The 19,583-nt window shown below is 36.0% G+C and overlaps 1 pseudogene; it reads left to right on the plus strand.

The window, feature by feature from the left end:
• The window catches only part of LOC149212083 (MADS-box protein SOC1-like), a 263,852-nt pseudogene that overhangs the window by 230,824 nt on the left and 13,445 nt on the right, over positions 1-19,583 (plus strand).

The following is a 19,583-nucleotide window of genomic DNA, read 5'->3' on the forward strand; positions in this document are numbered from 1 at the left end:
GGAAGGCTTGGCAACAAAAAATGCACAATTCCTAGAGGGAACTGGCTTGCTGAACACCTCTGCACAGTTTCCGCACTGATCGGGATGCTAGGTAGTTGAGGGGCTTTCTCATGAAATCTGCGCAGTTTTCTATGTGAGCAGTCGGTCGGCTAATTGGGGGGTTGGCTCGGAAACAACACAATTTTTTCAAGGAGACAGGGACGGGCACTTGGTGTCTGTGCAGTTTTCTGTGTCAACAGAGCGGGCAAAGTACTACAACTTTTGCGCAATTTTTGAGGGGAGAGTCTCGAGGACATTGCCCTGTCAAACTCTCTGGTTGACCAGTTGGAGGGTTGGCTGATCAGCTTGCGGGAAATGCAGATTGAAATGGATTATTGGACATTTTTGTGTTGTTCTGGTGATAGTCAGTTGAGTCAATTGTAGTATGGAGGCTCGACTATTAGAGGGTGATCTGGTCATCGAAGTTTCATCAAAATTATTAAGTGTGTGAGCGAGTGAATTTGTTCATACACGACCTTCCAAACACACTTGACATAACTTGATGACAAGATGCTTCAAACCATCAAGACAACATATACTCATCCTTTGGAGCCTCCCTAGTTCTTACCAAACTTTCATAAAATTCCTACTATTTCTGTAACTGAACTTACTACGAAGTTGTCGCAAGAAGAGCAACGACAAACGTGTTCTTACAATCCTTTTATAAAATTCCTACTATTTCTATAACTGAACTTACTACAAAGTCGTCGTAGGAAGTGTTAGCATCCTGCAGTCATTGTAGTCAAAAAATAAATTTTGTGTTTCAAATTTTGTCAAAAGAATAAAGTGTGGCTATAATCTTGTGGAAGATCAAGCTTTAGGTCCTAGGTGGGAATAATTTTTTTATTATCCATTGTAAATATGTCAAAGTGTGTCAAGAGTTACAAAGATGGTCTTTTTATCCCAAGGGGTCAAGTTAGCTAGGTCTAGGGGTCAAAATTACATCAAGTGATCATGAGAAAGATTGTGTTTCCATGCTTTGTCATCATGGGCATAAAATTATAGGTGTCTTGAGTCAGTTTATATGTCAAATCATGATTGGTCATGACATCAACAAGGGTACAATGGTCAAAAGGACAATTGTTGCACTTTTTCCAAGTGCATCACTTTGGTCTTTCAATTTCAAAGCATAATTATCGCCATCGAAATCTCCTCTTGGCCAATTCGGGAGGTTATTTTCATGGTCGTCTTCATACAATATTTCTTAAATATCCATTATTCCCATCAGAAGTTCGTTGGTGGTCATGCTTGGTTGTTGCGCAAAGGAGGCAGGGAGCGTTGTGTTTCCACACAATGGTGCGTTTCTCTCAACTTGGAGATGAAATCTCTCCCACATGTGCAAACTCAAGTTCATTTCAGTTCCTTGGTCTTGTATGGTTACCCAATTACATGTATGAGCTGAGAAAATAACATAGAAACTTGCAAGTTACATAATTTCATCATCGTTGTGTTTTTGTAATCTCTACGTTTTTTCCAATTGTTGTGCTTTCTACTAACCACTGTGTTTTCATAATTGCTGCGTTTTTTGTGCTTACCTTGGCCAAGTATGTGTTTTTTCTCTTTGGAGCCTCCATATGAAAGGTGTGCCATGCCTTTGAACTGAAATTAAAGCTCCTATCATAATTTCTTGTGCCTTAGAGGTGTTTGAAAAACTATTTTCTCATGTGTTGTGCTTCTAGCGCTGCACCTATTTTTCGAATTTTTTGCCACTAGAATAAAAAATGGATTAATTGTCTTGGCATTTCAAGGAGGTATTTGTGTTGATTGGTCGGTGACATATAGGGTTTTACTTCTTAATTTGCTATCAAATATAACATTTGGGGCCTTTTTCCATTATTACTATTACTTGTTGCACAAATTATGTTTGCATTAAAAATGATATAGTATCCCCTGCTCCAAGCAAGAAACCATGTCATCTCCAGACGGAAGAAATCACAAGGGAGGTACTATTGTCAGATTTGAACCACAAGACCTCACATTCATTCATGAAGACCCAGTTATTAGAGTTTCTTTTGAGTAGGTGGGATGTATCAAGTTTCACGAAAATATTTATGGTTATAATGCACAACTTACTAAGGAGTTTTCCATAAGATTTGATGGGTTGGAGGCTAAGGTTGGAGCACTCACCTTTTTAGTTATAGAGGTCACAATATCAGCTGCAATGGAGATCCCCCTTCACGGAGAAAAATGGTTCAACGGTATGCCCCTTGATATTGCACATTATAAAGCCCACGGGGGTTTGGATTGACGGTGAATGGGTGCACTGTTAAGGCACTCCTTGCGATAGGTCACCGGTTCAAATCTCCCGTGGGTACGTAGGTTAGTCTTAATATAGAAAAAAAAGATATTGCACATTATAAATATTTTTTGAAGCCCGAGTATAGAGACAAGGAGTATGGGGAATTGTTCCTAAAGAGTATCTATTTGAACATCAAAACAAGATTTTGCAAGATATTAATAGGTATTTTGCATGTGAGGAGAGGTTTGGAAGGATTTACTAATACCACTTCAGACTCTTGATGCATTTTACTGGGAAGAGTCCCTTGAATTTTCCCTTCTATCTATTCAAGAGTCTCATTAAGATGGTTGACAAAGTGCAGCGGAAACAAAGTCAAGTGGAACCAAGCCTTTTCCACTTTTCCTTAAATAAGTTGTTGGCATTGGAGGAGTTGAATAAAAAAAATCAATCATGGTAGTCATTTGTTGATTATTCAAAATTGGTGGAAGATGTTCCAACTAGTCCCTTCAGCAAGAAGGGAACGCCCTCAGTAGTGGTAAAGTACATTCAATCACCAACTGGAAGCTCAGTGAAAAGGCCCTTAGCTACAGTGGAGTCTACAGGAAAAAAGAAAGGGAGGAAGCTACAATTTTCTCCAAGAGTGGTGGATGTCCCTAAGAAACCCATCACTAGGTGTGCTGCAAAACAGGTGCCCTTGGAGCAGACATTTGAGACCATGGAGACCATACCAGAGGATGAAGTTATTGATGATAAAGTAAGGGAGATTGCATAATTACAAGAACAATTGAAGAAGGCCCATTTAATGATTGCACAGTTGCAGTAGGAAAATAGGCAACTAAAGAAGGCTATTCTAGAGAAGACAACTCAACCTAGTAAAGATGTAGCAGTGGTTAAAGCTACACTAGCTGCTGCCAAGTCTAAGGGAAAATAAAAGGTAATCAAAGAGGATGTTAAGAAGGAAGAAGTTCTAGCAGCTAGGATTACCAGATTCTCATCTATCAAGCTACAAATCCACGAAGAGAAGATAGTGGAATAAGCGAACATAGAGGTAGATGAGGGGAAACACACCTTTAATAGGTTGAGAAGGAAACTGAAGGAACCTAACAGGGAAATTTTTTAGCTCAAGAATTTTCTTGGAGATGTGATTTCTTTCTTTGTAGATATCTTCTATGACAAATCATGTTTTGAATGTGTATCTTCTTGTTTAGTTAAAACAAATATTTGATTCAGAATTCACTCTAAACAATGCTCTGCTTCAGTTTTGCTAGACATCTATGTTTTTTTGCTAAAATGACAATTAGAATTGATGTTGATGCTTGATGCTCTTTTTTCATTTTCCATTTTTTCTTCACTCGCCCTGCTACAATGAACTCAGATTTAAAAGCTCTAAAGAAACTACCTATTCGCCCTTGTGTACTTTCCATTTTATCTTCATTTAATCATTATAAACATAATCAGGTAGATATGACTGTATGACCAATGGATTTGTCTCATTTCCTGCCAGCAGACCTTTAAAATTCATACCCTACTGAGCACTATACCTAGCCTAACATCTGAGAAATTGAACTTCCTAGACAAAGAGATCCATCCCTAAAGCTAGAAGGACTAGATTCTAGCTTATAGACGGTTTTGTGATTATCTCTGAAATTTCTCTCCTCAGCCTAGGGAAAATTACAGAGATCTAACAGGAAGAACAACGAAAAACAAAGGAAAGAGAGTCATCTCCTATTGTAAGTGCACTTGTCTCGAGAGAAAGATGAACTCAATATCCAAGGAAATGTACAACAACGTAGTTCTTGTTATTTGTACCGAGTCTAGATGGTACCATTTATGATTGTATTTGTTGGGAGATTCAAGGAAATCTAGGAGGGTGGAGGCTAAGAGATTTGTTTTGACTTATATTCTCAAGCATTAAAAGAGATTCTCTGTTTAAATATGATACCTATTAAGCTTATGTTTAAATCTGATACCTATGTATAGGAAATGCTTCTCTGTGTGCAATTCTATTTTCACATGATATGAGAACTATTTTTATCAGGAAATGTTGAGTTTGAGAGTTAAATAGACAGTTTCTCTGAGAATTGATACTCCTCATGAAACCGACAAACTTTTCCTGAATTTTGTTGGTAAGTTTGGGAATGGTTTAGAGTTTTGGTTTTTTTTTTTTTTTTTCAACTGAAGAAATGATGTCGGAGCAGCTTTCATATATACATAGTCCTGCACAGGATTGGACAGGATTTGTGAGACCAAACCTTCCCACCTAACCATTGGATCACATGATCCGAAGTTTGGTTATAAGAGTGTGGATATTCTATATTTCTTTGAGAGGGTCCCGCCCAACGGACTTGTCAAAGCTCGATCGGAAGCCAGATTTGTGGCCTTAAATTTGCGCTGAAAATAAGTAGCCTCCCAATGGGCATTAAATGAATAGGGGTTGTATATACCCACCGTTGGATTTTGGTAGGTCATTTATCCAACAGTGGCCATAAACAATGCCTTCTCATTTAATGTCCATTGGCAAGTTGTATATGTGTTGCTATACATTTGAAAGCTCACGGTCTTACTATTGTGCCTGTCTATTGCTTGACTAAGCTTTGGAAAAAGACATGAATTAAATTTAGTTACAAGTAGTTGAGCATCTTCTACAATTTGAAACTGAACGTGAAACATTGTAAGAGGTCAATATATTATTGTACATATTGTTCTTAAACTGGCTGAAGTTGGAGCCATCTTACGATTAAATTTTGTTTCTAACCTCGTGGGTAGAACCGTGCAAAGATTAATGCATGTGTTTAGTGGTTTATTTTATTGGCTTCTTGTTATTTCTGAATTCAGTTAGATCCAGACTTTCGCTGATTTTCAAATCGATTCGGGTTCTGTCACCATTCCTTGTTAATTATTTCAAAGTCCATTGTCGCATAGACATTGTTTTGTTGAGTGACTCGGATTCAGGTATCAAGCTGAACTTTTGTGGTGATAATAGGTTTCCGTGGTTTGTGTTGTATCTTGCATTGCCTAGGCACACATTATCTAAAAAGACTAACGTGTTACAAAAACCTTTTGATTTTGCATTGTTTACTTGATCATGGTCATAGCATTGCGCGGTTTATTCTGGCTGTGTTCAGCCATCCGTTTTTGCTTTGCATGAACCATCTATATTCTTGTTCTTTCTTGAACACAGAAACAAAAGAATTTATGCTTTAACGAGTGTATATTTCTTCTTCTATCGTGGATCAGCTACTAAGATACAAATGTTATGATTGCTGAGACTTGAAACGCTTGACTTCAGTGATTAGTTACTACTTAGATACAACTCTAATGAGCGCTGAGACTTGAAACACTTCACTTTAGTGTACATTATTAAGTATTCCCGTGAGGGGATTTTTTTGTTAATGTCGAGAAGGTTTGGCGAATCTTACTGATCTTTAATATTCAAAATGTTTGAATTTTATTTTAAAACAAGATGTAATTCTTTTATCATAACTTGCATTCTAGAAAAACATGTCTCCATTAATTTGTCAATCTATAGGATGGCACCTTCAGAGGTTCGAAAACTTCCTGTCTAACATAATTATACTCACTAGAGGTATGAAGGACAGAGAGTTTTGTGTTCGCAGATCACAATGTAAGTAATCATTCTTCTAACACCTAACTGATAACAGGATGCAATCCTGCTAATTATTAACCATGAAATTACCGGTTTCTGAGTTTACCTGCCAAAGGCATCCACTTGATTATACGAAGTGGTTTCTCTGACTAGGTTGTTGTATTCGGATTAAATTCCAGACTGAGCGGTTATACATGTGATAGGAATGGAATACTCAAAAGTTGAGAGTAGAGCGAATACCTTGATAGAAGTAGGGGAGAAGTGCATTCAAACCACTTTAAAACAATCATAAACCTTTAAACAAAACAATTTTCATACTATTTTTGATGTTTTATATTAAGGTTATGTATATCGTTTACATAAAGTTATGTGTTATTGGCTAGTGTTATTAGCATGTTATGTTATTGGGTTTCCATATTTCTTTATTACGGTATTCTATGTAAAGCTTATTCTTTTTTATATTAAACACTTACATTATGTTGGAAATATTAATTCTAACCACCACCTTAAATACACTAACAAACACCATGATTGCCCAATCAACCACTGCATGGTTGCGATTTTGTTTGCATTTCGGTTGGAGGCGAAATAACTGAAGTCAGAGCAGAAGTACATTAACGTTGACCATTCCGCAACACAATAGAGAAGTTAAGGCATTTAATGAATTTTGGTAAATAGATATGGGAAAACATTCACTCCGCGGTTGTTTCCCACACTCCACAACACCTGCAATTTGAGAAAACCAATTACTGTGTAAGATTACCCATGTTGCTTATTACGTATTTGCTCTATCATGCATTAATGTCAAATTTGTATGTTGAGATAAATATGGATGTAAAAGCCATTTGTAATGTTGGGCAACTTAGAAAGCTAAAGTGAGGAGAAAATCATGGAGGAAATATTGGTGGAAGCATGAAAACAAGTTTTACGAGTTTTACAGAAATTTACTTGCAACCCTAAGTTTGTAGTGTTTTTCACTTGGAGCTGCAACCTCCATTTGTCATGTGAATGTATGTCCTTATGTTTTGACATATAATATAAAGTGTGGCATGTTGCGTTATGGTGTTAATCTTTCACAAGTAGATTTACTGCAACCTCTTTTGTTTTACTCTGTTTTGCCGTGAATGAGTTTTGTATTTTATTAAGCCCTTGTGTAGTTGCGATTTCCTTGCCTCAACTGAAGTTGACTTCGCAATTCTGAGTGAGACTCTCTTTTCTGCAATCGAAGGGGGTTAAATATTGTTAATGTAAAAACAAGTGTTTTTACTAGCAATTTGAAATTGTTTTGAGGGAAGAATTTTTGGAGCATATTTACCAGCGTGTAGAAAGTTTATTTTCACTCAAAAATGGCAACTCCAATCACAAGCTTGACTAATCCTCAAATACCTCAATTTAATGGAAAAAATTATGATTATTGGGCTATTACAATGAAGGTCTTGTTTTATTCTCAAGACATTTGGGATTTGGTGGAGAATGGTTTTCAAGAACCAGCAGATGCAGCAGCATACAATGCCTTGTCTCAAGCAGAAAGGGATTTGTTGAGGGACAACAGGAAGAAGGATGCAAAAGCCCTCTTCTACATTTTTCAAGCAGTTCATGAAAGCATGGACAGTAACAAAGTCCAAGAAAGCATGGGACACCCTCCAGACAACCTACCAAGGCATGGCAAAAGTCAAGACAACAAAGTTGCAAATGTTGAGAAGATATTTTGAAACACTTTGTATGAAAGAGTCTGAGAATGTAGACTCGTTTTTTACACATGTAATTGGGTTGGTTACTGAAATCAGGTCTCATGGTGAGACACTTGAAGAAAGGAGAATAGTTGAGAAAGTTTTGAGAAGTTTGCCAGCAAGGTTTGATGTCATTGTTGTGGCCATAGAAGAGACAAAGGATCTCTCACAGTTCTCAGTGGATGAGCTTCATGCATCACTGATTTCTCATGAACATAGACTGAATAAAGCAATAAGCTCCTCATTGAAGCATTCCTTCAAGACGCAAGTTTCATTTGGTCAAGGTAGAGGTAGAGGAATATCATATGCTAGAGGAAGAGGAAGAAACCCACACAGAGGTGGAAGAAGCAACCCTTCAAGCTCAAGTGGAAGGGGCAGCAATCAAAATCCAAGTCAAGGCCCAAGCCAAAATCAAGCACAAGGTCAGAGGTATGATAAATCTCAAGTTCAATGTCATTACTGTAAGAAGTATGGTCATTATGCAAATGAATGTAGAAAGAAGCAATATGACATTAGTAACAAACCAAGTGTAAATTTCAAAAAAGAAAATGAGAACCATGATAACATGTTTTTAGTTTATAATGCAGCACAAGAAAAACAAAGTGATATATGGTATCTAGATTCATGGTGTAGCAAACCACATGTCACGGAATATAGAAATGTTTTCTAGTCTAGATGAAAGTGTGAAATCTGAAGTGACATTAGGGACTCATAACAAAGTCTTTGTCATGGGAAAAGGAAGAATTAATATCTTAACAAAGAAGGGACAGAAGAAGTACATCTTAGATGTTTACTTTGTACCTGGTCTGAAGCATAACCTCATAAGCATTGGACAGCTCATGCAAAAAGACTACAATGTCTTTTTCAAAGATGATGTGTGCACAATTTTGGATAGGCCTCCAAGCATACAACTGATTGCAAAGGCACAGATGACAAACAATATAATGTTTCCCCGGTCAACCACTCCACGGTTGCGATTTTGTTTGCATGTCAAAAGACTGAAGTGAGAGCAGAAATACAACGCTGATCATTCCGCAACACAACAGAGAAGTTAAGGCATTTAATGAATTTTGGTAAATAAATATGGGCAAGCATTCACTCCATGACTGTTGCCCACACTCCACAACACCTGCAAGTTTAGAAAACCAATTACTATATAAAATCGCTCATGTTGCGTGTTAATTATTTTCTCTGTCATGTATTAACGTCAAATTTGTATGTTGAGATAAATATGAATGTAAAAGCCATTTGTAATGTTGGGCAAGTTAGAGAGCGAGAGTATGTGAGGTAGTGAGGAGAAAATGGTGGAGGAAATATTGGTGGGCGCGTGAAAACCAATTTTATTGAGTTTTACTAAAGTTTACTTCGCAACCTCGGAGTAAGTTTCTAGTGTTTTTCACTTGGAGCTGTGACTTCCATTTATCGAGTGGATGTAGTGTTTTTCACTTGAAGCTGCGACGTCCATTTATCAAGTGGATGTATTTCCTTATGTTTTGACATATAATATAAAGTGTGGCTTCTTGTGTTATGGTATTAATCTCTCACAAGTACATTTACGCCAACCTCTTTTGTTTCACTGTGTTTTGCCCTTAATGAGTTTTGTATTCTATTAAATACTTGCGATTTCCTTGCGAAGTTGACTTCGCCCCAACCGAATTGTGAGTTGAGTGACACTCCTCTACCCCCTAATTTTTTTTCTAACGCATTAGATGCCATACATACAACTTGTGCTAGATTATGTTATCGCTACATCCAAAACTTTAATTTTCATTTCAAATGACTAATGCTTGTGCATTTGTTGATATTGGTCAGAATTGGATTTTCTGTGAACAATTTTTATGCCTCTGATATCATATAACCGCCTCATATAAAATTTCAGTTAACAAATTATTTTCATTGTAACTTTGGTTTTAATTTTGATAAAATTGTAGGAACGAATATTAAGTGAAGAGAATGCTTTCCTCACTAAAAAGGTGAGACGAAATTAAGATGCAGGTGTTGCCATAATGCAATTTTAATAATTATTATTATTAACTATTTTATTGTATGAAGTTTCAAGTTTTTTTTGGTTGTTTCAGTTTTTTTCTTAATTATTATTTCAGTTTGTCGATCCTTCATTCCATTTCGACAATTCTTGGAAGTGAATCTGGAAGCATTCGTGTCCAAATGCTCATTTTGTTATTAATAGTTCTCATTGATAATCAATGTATTCGTTACTGTGTTATCAATTTATTATGAAATCTTTATATTAATAAAAGGTAAAGATTCTTTTTAGATCGCACCTAATTGTTCAGCACGTCCAAAAAAAGGCTCTCGCCAAGGGAACTAAATGTTTTTTAAACCAAAGCGTATCTTCCAAATTCAGTATGTAACCTTTCTATGAATACATATTTTAAAGGTTTTGTCTTTTTTTTTTTCACTCTGCCCAGAAGCATTACAGGCGGAGTTTTCCTCATTCAGCCGATGAGCGTGAAGAGTGAGAAGTATAATAGCCACGCGTGTGGAGAATTTAATCTTGCATATACTCCTACGTGTGTATATATGTGATGTTTTATATATATCTATATAAACGATTTGAATATATAAAATTTTAAATTATACCCCTATATCAAATTGTTATTCTTTTATTTTAGTAATCATATCAAATTATTATTTAAATACCATGAACATTATACAATTTTTTTATCAAATTATTATTTAAATACCATGAACATTATACAATTTTTTTTTTCCTTCTGAATATAATTTTTATTTATTTTTAACTAAATATTACTTATTTATTAAATTTTAAGAAAATAATTGTAATTTTGTATTATTAGAAAAATAAAATATTATAATAATTTTTTTTTCTCTCTCGCTCATGAATTGAGTTTATTAGAAATGGTTATGCAAAAGTGTAGTTCCTCTACAGTTATACGCGTAATGGGTTAAGAGGAGAGAACATACTTAACCATTAAACCTATTTAAGTTGTACTAAATAACATAAATAAGATATATTATTGGTTTGAAATTAAATATGATAGTTGTATCTATGCTTAAAAACTTGTGACATTATAACACAATTTAATATTATCCTTGTATTTACATAAAATAATTACGTTTGAGTTTATATTTATGGAGTATGTTTTAGTGGTGGTTCCTTTAATTTTATGAATTAAATGATAGATTTTAGGTTTTCTTATATTTTAATTTAAAAATATTATAAATTATTATATAAATAATATAATATTATGCTGACGAATGGGGTGAGAGATCGGGGTGAGAGATCATAGTCGAGTAAGTTACCAAGGGAATTTGAGCAAGGTTGTGGAGTAGGGGTGTAGGTGATAGTTTCGATGAACACAATGTAGTATGATATTGTTGTTATCCATGAATGTAAGGATGTTATCCATAACAAGATAAGCAGGAAAGGTGGCCCAATCATTCGGTATCCTAGGCAAACAATTTTTGACAACGCAACCCACAGGCTAGTATCTTGGGTTTGAAGCATGGAAAGGACAGTTCTTTGAATGATGAGACAATTATGATAGAAGGAGGACAAAGATGTCTTTTTTCTTTCCATGCATTTAGTTTAGTCATGCATTTCAGCAAATATCATCTCTGATATTATTGTCTTTGCAGAGTTAGTGAATGAGTTTCCTCCCAAGTTTGTTTATTCATCTAGATCTAATGATTTTAGCAATAATTTATTTCATGCAATGATACTCATTTCATTTAAAGTTCAACTCATCATTTATATTATTTTATTTTTTGCAGCGAGTTAGTTTCTTAGTGATTGATGCAATCTCCTTTCAATCAAACAATAATGCTTAATTTAGATAATAATTTTTTGGTATAGTTAGTACTCTTTTTGTGCACTTAGCTTACTTAAATCATCATATCTTTGGTTATTGTTCCACATTCCTACAATTTGTCACTACATAAATTTATGTTTTAATGAGTTACAATAAACTCCATATTTTCCTATTTGTTGCATGAATTGATCCATTAAGGGCGCTTGATGATGGGAAAAGCCTGTTCACAATATATAAGCACCCCTCACCACATTAATCCCTCAAAACACATATAGGATGCATAAAACAATTGTTGGTTGGGTATGTTTCCTCTTTCGAAATTGCAGCATCATGTAGCAGTCCACCGATTACATTAGAACAAGTCCATATTTGCACTGAAATAATGTTTTCATTCATCGACACATTACAATGCAAATCAGACCCTAAAGATGGAATTTAGAAGATCAAAGACCCCTTAGAATGCTTAACCTAGTAGTTGTAGTGAAATTTCTTTCCTTTCTATAAGTTATGATTTATTGTTTGAATGTTCTATTTTAGTTGCAAGTTGGTTTAGCAAGCATAATAGAATAGACTTTGTTTTGTTCCACCTTTCTTGAAATTATTTTCTTTCACTTATTATAATTATAACATGTTTAGTTCTTGTTCTTTTCTTACGTATACTTAGACTAGGTTTATTTGTGATTCTTTCCTTTTTTGCAAATTAAAATAAGTTTACTTTATGTCCTTTACTTTTCTGCAAATTAGAGTATGTTTACATGTTGTCTTTTACTTTCATGCAATCAAAATAGGTTTACTTGCTTTCATATCTCTATGTATTTCCAAGAGCCTAGATAGTAGAAGTGGTATCTATATGGCTTAGTTTCCCTTTAGTTGAATCAGATCAACCAAAGAAGAATGCATTTCATGTTGCACACATTGTGTTGACCTATGTCAAGTTTTTACAAACCCCAGGTTGATAATTAGAGTCGATACCTTCACGAGTTTCATTGTTATTATTTTAATATTGAGGCCCATCACCTTTTTGGTGTCGTTTTTTGCAGGGAGGTGTCAAAGTAGGTACTATTTTCATTTTTATCTTGATTCACTTCCTTCATTTCCTAAAAGAGAAAAACACAACTTTCATTAGCATTTTTATCTAGAAAAAAAACAAAAACAACATTTCTTTCATGCCTTGTCAGGTTAGGAATAACAAAGGAAAATTTATAACGAAAACCCCCACTCCTACATACAACGCACCTTCAATTGTTGACTATGAGCCTCCCACTTTATTTATAGAGGATATAGAGGCCTTTATAGGTGAGAAAGTGTGGATTTATAGGAGGTTTGAGGAGGAGAAGAACCTCCATCATATACTAAATCCATGGTTGGAAACAACAAAACTAAATTATTTCTTATTAGGGAGGCAAATGGGGAAGCCAAAATGAAAAATATCAACCTCACTATTCTTCCACAATTCCATGGAATGTCTACTAAGCACCCTGGCACTTTTGTGTTTGAATTGTTTGTAGTATGCAAGACATGATTATACATTGATGAGTAGAAGCTCAAAATATTTTCTTCTACTCTGAAGGATGCATCCTTGCTTGGTTTATGAGCTTGGAAGGAGACAACATCACTTCACAGGGACAAATGCCACAAGATTTGAACACCAAATACGGGGATTAATGTAGAGTAAGAGATACACAAGATGCAATATTTACAATGACCCAAGGACTATATGAATCACTAGAAGACTATGAGATAATATTTTAGCTAAGCTATAGGATGACACATAACTAAAAGATTGATCTAGATTCATTAAAACTAGTCTTCCTCCAGGGGGTTAGAGAAGAACTGATGGAGACTCTCAATATGTTGGCCAATGGAGATATTTATTAGGTCAACTATGAAGACATCACAACAATGTTCAAAAACCATGCTAAAGTTTCTAGAAAAAGAGGTAGTTTTATCCAAGGTTTGGTAAGTCCCTCATCCCCCACTTCAACCATTAAGAATGAAATAGGAGGTATATTCAAAGTTTTTAAAAGTGAAACCTTACACACCTTTTCCTTGTAGATAAACACACTATATATTAATAAAAAACAAGAGGAAGTAGAAAGGGCATTAGCCATATTCTGCCCTGGATGTACCAAGAGACATACTAAAATGAGTGCCCCTTAAATAATATAGAAATTTGTTATGTGTGAGAAGAGAACCATTCAACTAACAAATTTCCATCTTTTCCAGAGTTGAAAGTAGTGTACAATGGAGGAGAGGGATGCATGAAGTAACTTTTCTTTGTCAACTAGAAAAGGCCACAAGTCCCCATACCATATCAACAAGGTATGAACTATCACTCCTCTTTCAATACAAATTATAGTCCATCATTTCAATCTTGGTATCCACCGAGCACCTCACCTTGATCTATGCCCACTCTATGGTCCTATCCTCCCCAACCTGCTATTTCTCCTTTTTAGCCATACTAGCACCAACCTCTTTAATGGGGTAATATATCATTAGGGTGGAGGCCTCAGGTAACCCAACCACCTACCTTGATGCCTCCTCCTCAACCATAATTACGTTAAAACAATCCTATAAAACAACTACAAATTTGTGCTCAAGCGACCTTGAACTGCAACAACAAGTAGACCTAATGAGCCTATGGTGAAGAGGCATCTTATAATACCTATGTTGTAGAAATCCAAGGAATCAACCTTAAGCCTGAGAAGGTACTTCCTAATGCTCACCCACCTTCTCCAATAGAAAATGTTGAAAGCTTTTGTGATGCCTGCAAAATAAAATGGAGAACTGAATTTCTCATGAATTTAAAGATGAGCATATCTCATTTTTTGACTACTTGAGCTACTAGAATAAAATCTCAATTGTATTATGAAATTCTTCAAATGAATGTGATTCACATATATGATGCTATGATAGCTTCATTTAAATCTATTTAAATTTATTGGAGACTACAATCATTGACATCTATTTAGTTGATTGATTTATCAAATTGTGGGAAGAGTGCTAGAATGGCATGTGTGATAGAAGAGAATATAACTAAACATCACCACCTACAAAGGAGACCAACGTCATCACTAAAAGTATCACGTTTATGAGATACGGATTGTAAATGAATCACTTTTGGGGAATTAAAATTTTCTGGTTTGAAATTTTTTAGTATAGCTCATGGGATTATGACATAGGTGGAATGATGGAGAAAGGAGCCCAGGAACAAAACCATTGTGGTGACATGGTATCCCTCTAATGCTCCGATAACCTCATTAGAGAAAGTCATAACTAGTACCTTGACTATAGAACTCCATGACTAATATAATAGAGCATGGCAAACATAAACTTTGATATAAGACTCTAACAATAATAACATGCAGCAAAACTCCCAACTAGGTATGTTTTCTATAATGGGGGTTTTCTAGGCTCATAGGCGTGAGTAGTTGATGGGGGGCCATGTAGGAAAACCCCCAAATAGGTAAACTGCTCGAAATTCAGACTTTTTAGGCTTGAAAAGGTGAGTAGCTGATGGGGGTGCATGCATGTAAACCTTTGGATAGGTAGATTTCTTGCAATTGGGGTTTCCTAGGCTTGGAAGGATGAATAATTGATGGGTGAACAAATCCATCACATTCTCACTAGGATGTGACGATAATAATGTCTTTTCATTGCAGACAATAACCTGAATTTGTTACATGTGGAGGTAAACGAGGCCAAGAATAACCATGGAGATAAGTATCGAGTTAAAGAATTAAGTGTTGAAATTACAACTTAATTTCATTTAAATTTATTATGAATAATGTCATAAGAACTATATTCTTGTGATACTAGTGAGCTAATGAATTATCCAACTAGGATAGATGATGTTGATTACAAGGTGACATCAGAGTAGCACAACATAAGTATAATTGATCTAAAGGCCCTAGGGACCAACCACTCAGGTGACAGGGAAACCCAAAAGTATGCCCTAGTCAGCATGGGTTATGCCATGAAAAATGTTTTTATTATTAGATAAAGTTTGAATGGTGCCTTGGTAGTAAGATTCCATCATCATTATTTTGGTACGACGAATTCTTACCAAGGAATGGATCACTTGAGGGCATAAGGGGCAAAGAAGAGGATGCTTAAACATGCAATCTATGTGACTATCAAGAAGAGGAGATAACGAGGGATCTAAGAAAGAGAATGGCTTGGATCTGTTCCTTGCATATTCCATGTGAAGTATGGGACAACCAGGCTAGAATGTGCTAGAATGTCAGACAGTCTATATGTGACTAAACCATGGATAATGAAATGACATGGCTTAAAATTGAAACTTAGGAAATAGAAGATGACATTGATGTAAGAGTTGGTATTATTAAGCTCAATTTTTTGTTTTGTTTATACAACATTGAGGACGATGTTGTTTTACAAGGGGTGGGGTTTGTGACATCCCTCACCTTACTACTATTTTTGTAACATTAAAATTAAGACTAAAATGCAAATATCAAGAAACATGATTGGTGAATACGGTGATTAAATATTTAAATTTAATTAACACTAACTAAAGGAAGGATTGCTCTATAGATTGAATGCGTGAGGGAAGCTTTCTTGCTTCCATGACTTGAAATCCATAACCCAATCAAATTAAATCGTTGAGCCACCTATTGCAAGCCAATCACATTACCTAATAGATTTCAGTAAAATATGTAATTGAAGATAAGGAATTTCCTTATAGGGATTTTGTTAGGGTCTTATAATAATAGGATTCATAATTTTGAATTGGCTATGGTTAGTCTTGTAATATTGTACAAACTTTTTCTTTCTACAAAAAGTTTTCCATATTAAAAAATTAAAAAATGTAAAGACGGTATGTCCTAAAAGAATAATCAAAGGACAAAAAGAAAAGTAAAAACATCAAAAAAGTGAAAAATATGAACCCCAAAAAAGAAATAAAACAGATCATGAAAGTGTGCAAATTCAAATGCCACTGCTTTTTACTTTACTATGCAAAATAAGGTTGTGTGCAGCTTGTTAGAAATGCCACTATCCATGATGGTCAAACAACTTAATATTGACTCATCCATGTTTTAAATTTTATGTTCATAGATATAGAATAAAGATCTAGCCCAACTGTTTAATCTTGGCAGATTAGTAGCTAGGTAGAGAATAAAAATGTGCTCATAAGCTTAATCTGAGCCATTGGAAGTTATAAGGTTAGAATTAGATAGTTTGCTTGTCAAAAGAAAATGAAATAAAGGGTCTGCAAGCTCAAATGCACCCAATAAAGTGAAGAAAAAATGTTAGGATAAATAAAGGGTAGGTAGAAGAAAGGTTGCAGATACACAAGGTTGTTAGATCAAAAGCACATATATCATGCTTAATCCTATGTTTCATGTGTAGGAGCATTTATGAGAGTGAAAAGATGTTCACAAGCTTGTTTGATTAACTTCCCCTCATTTCATTTCACCCCCACATACATACTTACTAATTTCCCCATTATCCCCTCATTTCTTATTAAATACCCTTTTTACCCTTATTTTGACCCTTGACCCTTGGTTTCACACATGTCTCCAGTAAATTACCTTCCAGAACTCACCCCCTTGCCCAAAACCCTTTTTCCCTAGTGTGAAATCCATTCTCCCATTGCAAATATTACCATCCCCCTTATTAATTTCCTATTTCCCCTCAAAACCCATAAAACCCCTTATCCTAAGTTTTTTTTATCCCCCCACATTATTTAATTAACTCCCCGATTCATATTTCCCTGACAAAAACCTTTTAACCCACTAACCCTTGGTGCGGTTGAGAAACCATGCCACAATAAACCCTAGTCCCACTCAATTAAACCCGAGCTTATATTTAATCCCTACTTTATTCATTAATTATTTACAAATTATTTGTAATTAACCCCTCAGGCCCCGCAAATCCTGGTCTCAATTCCCTCCGTGCATATTGACCACGTGACAACTGTCCGATCTCCCACCCCCAGATCCGACGGTGCGCATCCATGTTGCGCACAATCACTGTCCGACCATTACCAGCTAGAGAGCACGCGAGGTTCACGATTTTGCCCAGGCACTATTATGCTACATGGAAGCCCCATGTTAGATCACGTGCTCGTAAGGAAACACTGCCTTGCCTCCAAAAGCGGTGCGATGGCCCATGAAACCGCCTCCCAGCCAAGACCAAAAACCATCCACTATTTGTTTGTAAATTCTACGCCAAATTGTAACCGTTGTCGGTTAAAAGGTCAAAGAAGCCCCATTTCAACTCTTTTCGCTCGTTTGCACTGTGAATGTTGCTCAAGCCTTTCTGCGACACCCTAAAACTCTGCGACTAAAATTGACCATTTTCTACCACCCGAAGAATCTTTGGACACCTAATTTGAGCATCCAGTTCACAGCTAAAGCCACCGTACCCTCTACAACCACCATTCAAACCAGTTTGCAAGCTATACCACCAAATTCCAGGTATTCTTGAGAAAAGCCAGAGCGACCCTCTCAATTTGAAAACATACAGTCAATTAAAATCTTAATTAATTGAAGCTAATTAAAATTTCCCTAAATTGAAGAGTATTTCAATTCAATACCCAAAGCCCTTCTTTTTGCAAACTATAATTATCCTTCGATGTACCAAAGTTTCCAAAACCTTACATCTGTAGCAACCACAAGCCTAATCCCTATCCATAAACTCAGTCATGGCTTCCCAGACCTCTCTAGATGTGAGACCCGTGTCAACCCCTCACCTCGACATCGACCATTTAGCACTAGCAAACAAATATTTTAAAATAAAAGATACTGCTTCCCCAGCCTACTTTATGAAGTTCCACTACTGGAGTAAGGACAAATTCCTCAACCATACCAATGACAACCATTTGTTGGAATCCAATTTACCCAAGTATTTATTCCCTGAAGTGCACCCATTCCCTGATATCATACACTTCTGTCATGCCTGCTATATCCCTAGCCAAAGAGCTATTGTTGCCACTAATCAATAGTTTTTGTTCACAATTACTCCAAAGTTTATCAACCAAATGCTACAAGTCCAACCTAGCCCTAATGAGACCCCACCATCCATTAGAGACCTATTGGACCTATATATCACACTAGACCTGGTTAAGATAAGACAAATCTTCCAGAATTTCATCATAGAAGACCACCATACTCCAACAAATAGTCCACCTTATGCTGCGACCATTTTTCCAGAGAAAGGCAGACATATAATCACCATGCTCTCTTGCATCCTAGGATATACCACAGATGAGCATGTGGATGAGATTATCCTGGCCTTCCTGTCCATTTTTACCCCAAGCAAGCCTCCTGATGCCATATACAACTACGCTCAGTTCATTGTAGACAGAATGCATCAACACTTCACTAGACTGCCATCTGAAAGAGTTATCAAGTACTCTTCATTGTTATTTCACATGTTTTATATTATTAAGCAAATAAAGTCCCTGTCAGCATCCAGAAGTTGGATACCAAGGGAAAAAAGAGATCAGTTGTTTACTAGACACCCTTGATCCATAAATACTCCACAATATTTACCTATAAAGATTTCATTGATTCATTTGTCTACCTAGTCATGAACATACTGACCAGTAACACTCAACCCAGAATAGCAAGGTGGGAGATAGGTACCTGTACCGGAACCACACTGAAATCAAAGTCTATGGATGCCAACTTGCCCCTTATAAACTGCCCAAATACCTCCCCATGTGGATATTTGCACTTGAGTATTTTAGGCAAATCATCAATTCAGATGAGCTCAACTTCCTAGATGCTAGGAAGAAAACCCAGTTTAAAGTGAAAAACTAATTGGGCCCCTTCATTTGCAATAACAGAGGCTGACAAGATATTGCAACAGATGAAATTCAGGAATAGCTTCATGTGGCAGTATGACCCTCATGGGGTCATAAACAAATTGAGAATCAAGGTCAAATTGGGACCTTCGATCCACCATCCAAGACCTGATATTGACTAGTTTTCCAACCAATCAGAATGGTTGGAAAACACATTAATTGACATGGATAGCACAGTAGTGGATGTAGAGAACACACTCATTGATGTTGAAAAAAAATCGACCAGAGTTCTTTCCTGCATGTTCCAAAACTAGGCGAACCAATGAGTAATCCTCCTGTTTTACAGACCCCAGCAGATGAGGAGAGGAATCCAGGGAGGAGGGTTCTAGTTCTTCCATGGAGA

The sequence above is a fragment of the Pinus tabuliformis genome, chromosome 1_1, assembly GCF_031772625.1.
Source record: "Pinus tabuliformis cultivar Carrire ecotype Pingquan chromosome 1_1, CPIR1, whole genome shotgun sequence".
In the NCBI taxonomy this organism is placed as follows: domain Eukaryota; kingdom Viridiplantae; phylum Streptophyta; class Pinopsida; order Pinales; family Pinaceae; genus Pinus; species Pinus tabuliformis.